The sequence below is a fragment of the Apodemus sylvaticus genome, chromosome 3, assembly GCF_947179515.1.
Source record: "Apodemus sylvaticus chromosome 3, mApoSyl1.1, whole genome shotgun sequence".
Taxonomy (NCBI): Eukaryota; Metazoa; Chordata; class Mammalia; order Rodentia; family Muridae; genus Apodemus; species Apodemus sylvaticus.
This window is the reverse complement of record NC_067474.1, coordinates 76,393,323-76,405,871: the sequence shown is the minus strand read 5'-3', so window position 1 is coordinate 76,405,871 and position 12,549 is coordinate 76,393,323. Positions and strand designations below refer to the sequence as shown.

General features: G+C 39.3%; 1 pseudogene; it reads left to right on the top strand.

Annotated features, from left to right (window-relative positions):
- Positions 1 to 6,279: 6,279 nt before the first annotated feature.
- LOC127679934 (cyclin-dependent kinase 2-associated protein 1-like) lies at positions 6,280 to 6,623 on the top strand (annotated as a pseudogene).
- The last annotated feature ends 5,926 nt before the right edge of the window (positions 6,624 to 12,549 follow it).

Here is a 12,549-nt window from a genome sequence, read left to right as displayed (position 1 = left end):
CAGTCATTTGCTCTGCTGTTTAGGAATATGCTATCCTACTTTGGTTATAATTTCTGTACTTTAGCTATTATTTGCTTGGCTCATGTGTATTCATACTCAGTGCCTGATAATTCTTTTGCCCACCATTATTTTTTGTGCATCTCTGATTCCTTCTGAGCCCGATGCTCCTAAAATCTAGCAGTGCTGTTGTGAGGGTTTGCAAGTGTTAAGCATTTGATGAAAATGTATTTGCCTTACTCTCAGTTTAAATTAGACTGAAGCAGTACAAAAGCATTTTTCCTAAAGCCAATTTGTTCGCACATTGACTCTGTTCCCCTTCTGGCCTCTGGCTGCTGACACTAGGTCTAAGAAGCATTGTGTCTTTTTCTGCTTCTGATTTTGTCATTGTCTTCACTTTCCTTTGTTTGCTTCCGAAGTTTCTTTCTTAACTCTTTTGCTATGTTGTTTCTAAGTGAATGGTTCCTTTGAATTTTTCTGGAGGGATTGCTCAGTGGTTAAGAGCACTGACTGCTCCCCCGAAGGTCCTGAGTTCAAATCCCAGCACCCACATGGTAGCTCACAACACACCCTCTTCTTGTGTGTCTGAAGACAGCTACAGTGTACTTACATATATTAAAGAATTGCTGCCTTTTTTAAACTGACACGTTATTGCTCTTCAAACATGAAAAACACGCAAATATGGTGTATATAATATTCATTTGTTTACCCAGTATCTTCATTCTTTCCTTTAGAGTGTGATTCATTTGTTCAGTTCTGCAGCAATTATTTTTACAATACCTACTGTGTGTCATGCACTATGACATACACTTATCATCAAATATTGACAATGCTAGCACTCTTCCACGTGTCTCCTCATCCCTTCTGTCTTTCTGCCTTCTCCTATCTCTATGCTTGGATCAGACAATTTTATTTTTTCTAATCTTCCATATCTCTGAGGTTTTCTTCAACTGTGACTGATTAATCCACTCTGTATATCAGCAGATAGAAGATTACATAAGTTCCTTTATTTCTTTATAGCATCAATTTCTTTACAAGTACAAATTATTTATATTTTGGTAATTTCTTATTTTTCACTTTAATTTTGTTTTCCTCTACATTGCCTTTAATCATTTTAAAAGCATTTATTTGATAGTTTCTTTCTCATGTTCTCTAATTTCAATTTCTGGGGATATTAATTTTCTAGTGTGCTGTTTCTGTTCATCTCCCATGTGGTGGATTATTTCCTTAAGTAAATTGTAACTTTGGATTATGTGTTTATTTTCCATGGTGGTCTTCCCCACCACACCATCTCCTGCTGTCGATGAGAAACACATATCCTCTTCATTTTAGAATTATCTCTACCGTGTGGTTTCTCGTCATTAGTGTGAGCCTCAATCATGAAGTTTACAACAGTCTTATTGTGGTATTTTTTGCATCATTTTCTTCACTTGTGATCCTATCGACACTAGCAATGAATTCTGAGCTGACACGCTTCATGTCCCATTCAAGGCTTTTCCATTTCTCTCTTAAAGATTCCATGAGGTACCAGAAGGAGATGCTTTTCTTGGTACCTTTCTGCCTTTGTGTACTTGCATACACAAATTCTTTTTTCCTTTATACAAAGATCCTGTATTGTTGAATGGCCCCAGGTTTACACTCAAAGCCAAGTTAAGCTCTTCCAGTTTAGACTCCTCAGTCTGTCCTTGCAATACAAAGGATTTCTATGCTTTCTGTTATTTCCAATTCCACTGTGAATTCGTTTGAAAATGTAAGCATTTGGCTTAGCTCTGGCTTCTGTCCTTATTTCAGTTGTGGCTAGTCAAGACTCTCTAAAAGAACACCACCGATGAAATTAATGTATGAATAAATATGTTGTGATACTGGGCATGTTAGGTAAACTAACATGGTATGGGACAGGTACTCCAACAATTGCTGTCTTCATACTGGAAAGTCTGAGAAGCCAGTCTATGCTCAGTTTGCAAGGCTGGATGTGACAGCAGCACCAATCTTTTATTGACCATCTAGATGATGATCAGAGAACTGCTGGTCTTCAGTCTGGGTTGGAATGTTAAAGATGCAGGTTTTTTTGTTTCTTTTTACATTTTATTTTTTTTAACTAGATATTTTCTTTATTTACATTTCAAATGTTATTCCGTTTTCTGGTTTCCCCTCAGAAAACCACCTATTCCATCCCCTCTCCCCCTGCTGACCAACCCACCCACTCCCCCTTCCCTGTACTGGCATTCCCCTACACTGGGCCATCAAGCCTTCACAGGATCAAAGGACTCTCTTCCCGTTGATATCTAACAAGGCCATCCTCTGCTACAAATGTGGCTGGAGTATGGGTCCCTACATGTGTATTCTGGTTGATGCTTCAGTACCTGAGTGCTCTGGGGATACTGGTTGGTTCATATTGTTCCTCTAATGGGGCTGCAAAACCCTTCAGTTTCTTGGGTCCTTTCTCTAGCTCCTCCATTGGGGACCCTGTGCTCAGTCCAATGGTTGGCTGAGAGCATCCATCTCTGTGTTTGTCAGGCACTGGCAGAGCCTCTCAGGAGACAGCTATATCAGGCTCCTGTTGGCAAGCACCTGTTGGCATTCACATTAGTGTCTGGGGTTGGTAACTGTTTATGGGATGGATCCCCTGGTGGGGCAGTTTCTGGATGGCCTTTCCTTCAGTCTCTGCTCTACCCTTTTTGTCTCTGTATCTCTTCCCATGTTCTAATTAATATCCACAACTATGAGCTACATGCAATCACCAGCATGAAGTAAAAATGGGCAAGCAAGAAGCACTGCTTTGTCTTTGGATCTCATTACATATGTGCTGCTGCTGTAGGAAGATTAATTCTATCTGAAAATGCCTTCACAGACATGTCTAAAGGCTTGGTGACTGCAAATGCAATATCAGTCACGACTGATCACAATGGTAGAGTTTTATCATCACTACTTTTGAGCAGCATTTCTACATGTGCAGAGTGAGAGTGAACTGAAGGCTCAGGCCATGATTATTAGAATTGCAAAGTCAGGTGCAAGATTGTTACAGCATCATTGGCATTATGAAGCCAGGTCTTAAGGCTCTTAGCTCAGATCCTGTAATTCCACAGATGAGTAGATGGTTATCCATATGTTTATTTAGTACTACCCTTCCCCATGGCTTTATTTCTTTACCTTCATTTTCCAAACATTCTGTGTGGCTTCCCTTTTTCAAAAGATTATTTCAAATAAGTGTTTCTTATAATTAATTAATTAACTATTAATTCAAATAAGTGTTTCCTAAGCCTATAAATTGAGTACATAGTACACATCACTAAAGGAGTGGCAGAGGTCATATCTCTATAAGGTTCTTTATTAATAGAACACTTCATAGACATAATAGTATGTTCCATAGTCCTATTATTAAATAGAAAACAAACAAAATGAACTCATAATCTGATACATAATTATATAATAAATGAAACACATTGTCCAAATGTAACAGCTACTAGACCTATAAAATTTGAAGACTCCAAATGTATTCGATATAATCAAAATGGATTTTCAATCTCAATCCTAAATTAATCATAGATACCATGTTTAATTATTAAAATTCCTTCTTTGACATGTGGGGGAAAAGTTGATATGTGAATCTAATTCATTCCATTGTGAATTTGATAGAATTTACCAATAAATAAATATTGATGAAAGTTTAGAATTCAAATAATTAGATTCAAATAATAAATTTATCCACACATATTAGATTACCAGTTTTCCTATATAAAAGTTGTCGAGGACTAACACCTGCATTGTCTCATAAAGACTTTGGTGGGATTCTAACCCACTTAAGAATAGAAACTCACTGGATTTCAATGGAAAAACATAAATATCCACTGGCCATTTGTTTCCTAGGTTTCTAATTTAGAATAGCTAATTCTATCCAAGGTGATTCTCTTTCTCTCTCTCTCTCTCTCTCTCTCTCTCTCTCTCTCTCTCTCTCTCTCTCTCTCTTTCCTTTATTTACATTTCAAATGTTATCTATCCCCTTTCCTGGTTTCCCCTCCCAAAACTCCCTATCCCATACCCCTGCCCCCTGCTCACCAACCTCACCACTTCAGGTTTCCTGTCCTAGTATTCCACTCTACTGGGAAATTGTGCCTTCTCAGGATGAAAGTGTTCTTTAAAGGTGTTCTCACCTGGAATCTGGATTGGTATGTATGGGAAGGGGTTCACATAAACACATAGAAACATAAATAAAAACAGGGCAGATCATCCAAAACACATCTTTTGTTCAGATTTAATTTCATATTTGTGATGATGTAAGTTTTTTTAACTATTTCTACTTGATTCTTGCTTTCTGTTTTTAATGCTTTCTGACAAGAAACATATATTAAAAGTATTAAACACATATTTTTTAATCTCACCATGACCTGAATATTTTGAGTAAAGTTACTGTTAATGTGTTTCATTTATAGATGAGTCTAATAAAGCACACAGAAGTTATAAACATATAAAATATAACATAAAATCATTCTGGACAAATACATTCTGAATTATTAGTGGGTGATAACCTGGATTCATCTACCTCTATGATAAAAACATTTCATCCACAATCTGTTGAATACTTAGTATATATTCTTTTTTTATATTTTTAATTCTATATATTTTTTTATTTACATTTCAAATGATTTACCCTTTCCTGGCTCCGAACTCCCTGAATGTCCTATGTTCCCTCCCCCTGCTCCCTCATCCACTCCTTCCTAATTCCCTGTTCTGGTATTTCCCCACACTGCTGCGCTGAGGGGGCACTCCTCCGTTCTTCTTGGACATCAATTGATATGTGGATTATGTCTTGGGTATTGCAAGTTTCTAGGTTAATATCCACTTATTCGTGAATGCATACAATGATTGATCTTTTGGAACTGGGTCACCTCACTTAGTATGATGTTCTCCAGCTCCATCCATTTGTCTAAGAATTTCATGAATTCATTGTTTCTAATGGCTGAATAATGTTCCATTGTGTATATATACCACATTTTTTGTATCCATTCCTCTGTTGAGGGACATCTGGGTTCTTTCTAGCTTCTGACTATTATAAATAGGGCTGCTATGAACATAGTAGAACATGTATCCTTATTACATGCTGAGGAATCCTCTGGGTATATGCCCAGGAGTGATATAGCAGCGTCCTCTGGAAGTGATGTGCCCAATTTTCTGAGGAACCGCCAGACTGATTTCCAGAGTGGTTGTTCCATCTTGCAACCCTACCAGCAGTGGAGGAGTGTTCCTCTTTCTCCACATCCTTGCCAACACCTGCTGTCTCCTGAGATTTTAATCTTAGCCATTCTGACTGGTGTGAGGTAAAATCTCAGGGTTGTTTTGATTTGCATTTCCCCAATGACTAATGATGTTGAACATTTTTTAAGATGCTTCTCATCCATCTAAAGTTCTTCAGGTGAAAATTCTTTGTTTAACTCTGTACCCCATTTTTAATAGGGTTATTTGGTTTTCTGGGGTCTAACTTCTTGAGTTCTTTGTATATATTGGATATTAGCCCTCTGTCGGATGTAGGATTGGTGAAGATCGTTTCCCAATTTGTTGGTTGCTGTTTTGTCCTTCTGACAGTGTCCTTTGCCTTACAGAAACTTTGTAATTTTATGAAGTCCCATTTGTCAATTCTTGATGTTAGAGCAGAAGCTATTGGTGTCCTGTTCAGGAACTTTCCCCCTATACCGATATCCTCAAGGGTCTTCCCCAGTTTCTTTTCTATTAGTTTTAGTGTGTCTCATTTTATGTGGAGGTTCTTGATCCTTTTGGAGTTGAGCTTAGTACAACGAGATAAGGATGGATCAATTTGCAATCTTCTGCATACTGGCCCCCAATTGAACCAGCACCATTTGTTGAAAAAGCTATCTTTTTTTCCCACTGGATGTTTTCAGCTCCTTTGTTGAAGTTCAAGTGGCCATAGCTGTGTGAGTTCATTTCTGGATCTTCAATCCTATTCCATTGATCTGCCTGCCTGTCATTGTACCAAGATTCTCAGATGAGTGAACCTTAAATCCAAGATTGGCCTCATGAATTGTTATCAATGAGAGTTATGTTTTCACTGTGTCTTGAAGTCTAAGCAGTATTAAATTAGTATTGGAATTACAACAGACTACTAAAAATTAATGGCTTAAGAAAATAAAGCTACATGGAATGGGTGTGGGGACATGGACTTGCCTGGCCTGGCCCTAGGCCTCAGCCTTGCCACCGCCTCACCACCATCCTCACTGCTTGGCTGGGCACACCGTGCTCATGGCCGGGGAGCATTGGACACTGGTGGAAATGTGGTACAAGATGAACTTGACCATGCATGTGCCTGCCGCTGCCCTGAACGCTGGAAATGTCCACTCACCATTTACTAGCATGGCGGCCTCCTCCCAATATTGTCAGCTGCTGAGTGACTATGGGCCTCCATTGCTAGGTGACACCCAGAGAAGTAGAAATAACCAGGTGCCTCAGAGTAAATATACAGAGCTGCCAGCCATCATTGAAGAGTTGAGGAAAAAGATCAGACCCACTATACAGAGAGCAAGAGCGCCATGGAGAGGCTAAAACGAGGCATCATTCATGCCCGAAGCCTGGTTCTGGAGTGCTTGGATGAAACAGAACAGAATGCCAAGTCCTAGCCCCTGGCCAGTCTGAAGGCCCATCTCATACCCCATTGAGATGAGAAGCTTTGTTCTAAATGGCAGTATTTTTTTCTACCACAGTCATTAAGCTCTGAACCCACACTCAAAAGATTGGGAAGACATTTTGCAGTAACTGACGATGTGCATTTTAAGTAGTTAGGAATGACTCGGCTCTTTTTTTCTTTCCAAACATTTGAAAGATGTTTGTGAAGCCACTTCACAGCAAGCTATTGCTTGTTCCCAAATACCAGTGTCCCCTTTCACCTCCCTTTGGATCAGCTGACTTCCTTTCCATGAGCTCACCTGCATTTGAAGAGCAAACCACAGCCAGTTTGCTTTGTGGCTGGCCTGCCTGTGTACAGTGTAGACCTGCCTCTCAGAGCTTCTCTGCTTAAGTGTTGCATGACTGAGTGCTTTGAAGTCAATCTTTGAAATGTGCCTGTTACACGTAAAGGAGAAAGAGCAATCTTCCCAACCTACCAAGCAAATGTCCCTCCTGAGACTGTAGATCTCAGTTCTTTGTTTACTGTGAACCCATCACAATATCTGGAAGAAAATGAAACTGTTGCATTTTTGTATTTATTACTTGATGTAATAAAGTTTATTTTCATTAATAAAAAGGAAAAGAAAGATACATGAATTCTTTTAATCTAATGAGTTCAAATTATATTTACAGGTGTCTTGCTCTCTGGGAAAAATTTAGAGGTCAAACTCATTCATTTTTTTACCCTATGGCTTCTAAAGTTTCACTCCTTGTTTCCTTTGTTCTTGGAATCTTTATTTATTTATTTATTTTAAAAATCACAATTTCTCTCCTTTGTTATTGTGTCATTTTACTTTCTAGCCCCTTTTGTCAAATCTCCTATACTGCACATATGTGACAAATCTATCTTAAATTTAGTATCTGCACAGTTAAAACAGGAAAATCTATCATCACAAAATGATTTACTATATCACATATGAAAAAATATTATTGCTACATAGGGTTGTAGTCTATATAAGATATATTCTATATACAGCTTACAAGGCTATAGGCCATGAGAATGGTGCCTATTGACATATGCCTGAGATGTCTGCATCATAATTATGACCATAGATAAGTCTTTTAGCAAAGCTTGGATCTAAAGAGCTGTGTGGATGGAGCAATTTACTAATATGTCTAAAGCATGGATAAGAATTTATATACAACTGTCTTTGAGAGGAATTAGACATGATATCAGTATTTATTCTAAATTGCACTCTTTATTGTTCTCTTACAAACTTATCCAATGGTTTTTGTATGTTGATTTTCTTCATCATTGAGTGCTCCTGTGAAAGTAGTTTACATCAAGCACTGTTACGACATGCACTAATTTTAACAATGTGATGGACAAGACTAAAATGATTTCATGTGGACATCCATTTGCTTGTTTTACATCTAGACAACATGTTCTCTTTCTTCTGGAAAACCTAGTGAAGATCTGTGGACAATTGTTACTTCAAAGTTCTTAAGTGCCAAAGCTTCTGTATTTATAACAGTAGATATGCAAGATGTGTTTGAAGAGATAGCCTGTCCACATAACATGTGAGATTTGTATGTAAATGGCATCCTAGGGTTACCATTACCAACACTTCTCTGAAGCTCTCCTGCTTAACTTTACACAGCATTTTTACATAGTCTGAAGTGCATTTTGTGATTCTGTGTAAGTCCCATCATCCTTGAGGTTAGATCAGGTTACCAATTTCCAATTTCATAGAGAGAGAGAGAGAGAGAGAGACAGAGAGAGACAGAGACACAGAGACAGAGACACAGGGAGAAAAGTTTGAATTGGGTTTCAATGGAGATATTATGAGATATTGATGACCAGAGAAAGGACCAAACAAATAACTATCTTGAAGTCCCACTTTTAAAATAATATTTTAAACCATCTTCTCTAAGGCATATTTTAAAAATATTATTTATTAGCTATTCCCTTCCATTAATGCACTCTATTTTTCCTAAAGAGACTAAGAAATACATTGATTGAAACAAAGGAACAATGGATTAAACATATCTTTTCAATGTTGTGTCTTAGAGCTTTGAGTTTTCAAAGGAGCTAGATAGCTTAAACTCTGACTCAGAGATTTTTCTCTGGAAGGCATACATTTTTTAAATTATTTTTCCAAACAGTCTTATATATACATTACATGTTTGCTTGTACATATACATGTATATTCCATACAAACAAGTTACAATTTAAGTGAAATTACAATATTGGGCTGGTTTTTCCATAGGAAAATAGTTGTGAAAATAGTCCCTTAAATTTTAAAATATTTTGCACTTCGGTTGTGTCTTAGAATTACTATTGCTGCAAATACCATGGTGAGGAAAGGGTTTATTTGACTTACACTTCCACATCACTCTTCATTACTGAAAGAAGTCAGGACAAGAACTCAATAAGGCAAGAACCTGGAGGCAGGGTCTGATGCAGAGAACATAAAGGAGTGCTGCTTGCTGGCTTGCTCCTCATGGCTTGCTCAGCTTCCTTTCTTATAGAACTCAGGACTACCACCTGATGGGTAGCCCCAGGACCACTACCTGATGGGTAGCCCCAGGACCACCACCTGATGGGTAGATCCAGGACCACCACCTGATGGGTAGTCCCAGGACCACCACCTGATGGGTAGCCCCAGGACCACCACCTGATGGGTAGTCCCAGGACCACCACCTGATGGGTAGCCCCAGGACCACCACCTGATGGGTAGTCCCAGGACCACCACCTGATGGGTAGTGCCTCCTGCAACAGCCTGGGCTCTTCTCCATCAATCTCTAAATAAGAAATTGCCTTACAGTTTGTTGCAGCCAAATCTTATGGAGGCATTGTTTTTTGTTTTTGTTTGTTTGTTTCTATTTTTTGTTTTTTATCGAAGTCCCTTCCTCTCAGATGACTGTAACTTGTGCCAAGTTGACATAAAACTAACCACCCCAAGTGGCAACTTTCATTTAATTTATTATTAAATTAACAGTGAGAAAACTGGGGTGTGCTAGATGCCAAAAATGAAATGGCTTCATCAGATTTGCTCAGTAGTTAGAAATAAATTCTTATTAGAATGTAAATATAAATGGCCCCTCCTACCTTGACCCTATTTGATCAGTGACAAAAGTCCTCAGAGCTATAGAAATGTTTTATAACCCTTTTCAAAACTTATCCTTTCATAGTGATCTCAGAGATAAAAATATAGCCATGGGGCACGAAGAAGGCTAATTTTGGCAGATAATGTAGGGTGAGTATTTCTATTAATATTTACCTCTGAACAATAGGTATTCACAAAATCTCAGATGCATTCTCCTCTCCCCAAATCCAACATTGCCCTTGAAAGAGGACACAGACAAACCATCTATCCTTCATCCTCACTTTGCAGGTGAAATGGCAGTCAGCATCACATACTAATCCTTAGCTTTCAAGAAAAAAACAAAATGAAATTCTGCACTCATCCACAACATCCACATTATTCTTTGTTCATGTGGTGGTTAGGTCTGGAGAAAGGCATGTAGCTATTTTTGCATAATTGTTTACAAACCCATCCTCCTCCTCAGAGGCTGTACCCAGCTGAGATTAATTTTCAAAAGGAAAATTAGAAGAGCTGCAGTTCTTCTGGTAAGGCCGCTGGTTTCTTCAAGGAGCACCAAAGTGACCTCGTTCCTTTGCTTGAATGCTTCCTAAGCAAAGACTTATGGTTAAGGACAAGAGCTGACATTCTCTGAATACTTAAGGATTTTGTAAACTCATTTACATTCTACAACACAAGCAAGCAAAGAAGAGAACAGGTGTTAAGTGTCTCACTACCGAGAAAATTACAGCTAAGGAGGTTAAATAATCTGTCAATGTCGAACAGCTACTATGTGTTAAACCACGGATCATATTCCAAAATATTTATGTTACATTTCACTGTCAATCTCTTTTGATATATTTTTATTCTCTTCTTTTTTTTCTAAGTCTACCCTAGCTTCATAAGGAGGGGGAAGATCTTGAGGGATGATCATGGCAGTCTTTTCTTAAGTGTATGTTTGCAGAATAAATGTTCAATAAACATCACTCTAAAAAGTCTTAAAGGGGGTTCATCTGTATCTGTTCATATGCATGGCAGTTCTATGCACTGTCTGAGAATGCCCTATATAGGAAATCTGAGACACTGTTCTGATGAAGACTTGGACTCTTTAAACCTGGAGATGGATAAATGTGTAGTATTTGACCCTGAACTTCATGGAGAAAAGTGGAGAAGAGACTGAGGGAGAGGAGGTCCAGTAACTGGTCCAAATTGGAATCTAGCTCAAGGGGAGGCTCCAAAATCTGGCACTATTACTGATGCTATGATGTACTTAAAAGAAGCCTAGCATGGCAACCCTCCCGCAGGCCCAACAAGCAGTCCCCCCCCCATACAGAAACAGATACTTAAACCCAACCAATGGACAGACATCAGGGATCCCTATGGTTGAGTTAGGGAAAGGGTAGAAGAAGTTGAGGAGGAGGACAACCCCAGTAAGACCAGCAGCATCAACCAACCGGAACCTCCAAGATCTCTCAGACACTGAGCCACCAGCCAGTCATCCTACATTAGCTAATATGAGGTCCCTGGCACACACACAGCAGAGGACTGCCTGGTATGGCCTCAGTAAGAGAAGAAATGCCTAACTCTGGAGAGACTTGAGGCCCCAGGGAGTAGGGAGGCCTGGCTGGCTGGGGTGTGGTGGGAACATCTTGGAGACAGGGAAGAGAAATAGGATGAGGAACGGTAGGATGCCAGACCTAGAAGGGGATAGTTACTGGACTATTAAAGAAAGAAAGAAAGAAAGAAAGAAAGAAAGAAAGAAAGAAAGAAAGAAAGAAAGAAAGAAAGAAAGAAAGAAAGAAAGAAAGGGAAAGGAAAGGAAAGGAAAGGAAAGGAAAGGAAAGGAAAGGAAAGGAAAGGAAAGGAAAGGAAAGGAAAGAGGAAAGGAAAATTAAGGATGTGGAGAAAGAGGAACACTCCTCCATTGCTGGCCAGACTTCAAACTGGTACACCCACTCTGGAAATCAGTCTGGAGATTCCTCAATTAATTGGAAATATATCTGAAGACCCAGCTATAACACTCCTGGGCATATTCCCAAAAGATGCTTCACCATACCACAAGGACACATGATCCACTGTGTTCCTAGCAGCCTTATTTATAATAGCCAGAAGCTGAAAACTGCCCAGATGTCCCTCAACTGAAGAATTGATAGAGAAATTGTGGTTTATTTGCACAATAGAATATTGTTCAGCTACTAAAAATAAGCACATCATGAATTTGGCAGACAGGAACCTAGTATGGCTGTCTTCTGAGAGGCTCTACAAGTGACTTACTGAAACAGATGCAGATACTTACATCCAACCATTGGACTGAGGTCTGGACCCCTATGGAGGAATTAGGGGAATGATTGAAGGAGATGAAGGTGAGGAATGCCCTACAGGAAAACCAGCAGTCTCAACTAACCAGGACCCTTGGGTGATCCTAGACACTGACCCACCAACCAGACAGCATGCCCAGGTTGATCTGAGCAACCTCTACCCCCTGCCACTCTCCCCCAGCACCTCCTCATATATAACAGAGAACTGCCTCGTCTGGCCTCAGTGGGAACAGATGTGCCTAATTCTGGAGACACTTGAGGTCCAAGTGAAAGGGGGATACCAGGGACATGGGGAAAGGGGGAGCAGGATCTTAGAGACAGTGGGGAGGGGAATGGGATGAGGAACTGGGTTGGAAGGGAGAAGGGGGAAATGCTGGAATGTAAATATATAAAATAATTAATAAAAAATACATTCATTAGATAATAGAACCCCTTCTTTTATGGGACTGGAGAGATGGCTCGGCGCTTAAACATACAAATTATTTCAGGAGCCCAATTTCAGTTCCCAGAACTCATATCAAGTAGCTCCCAGCCAC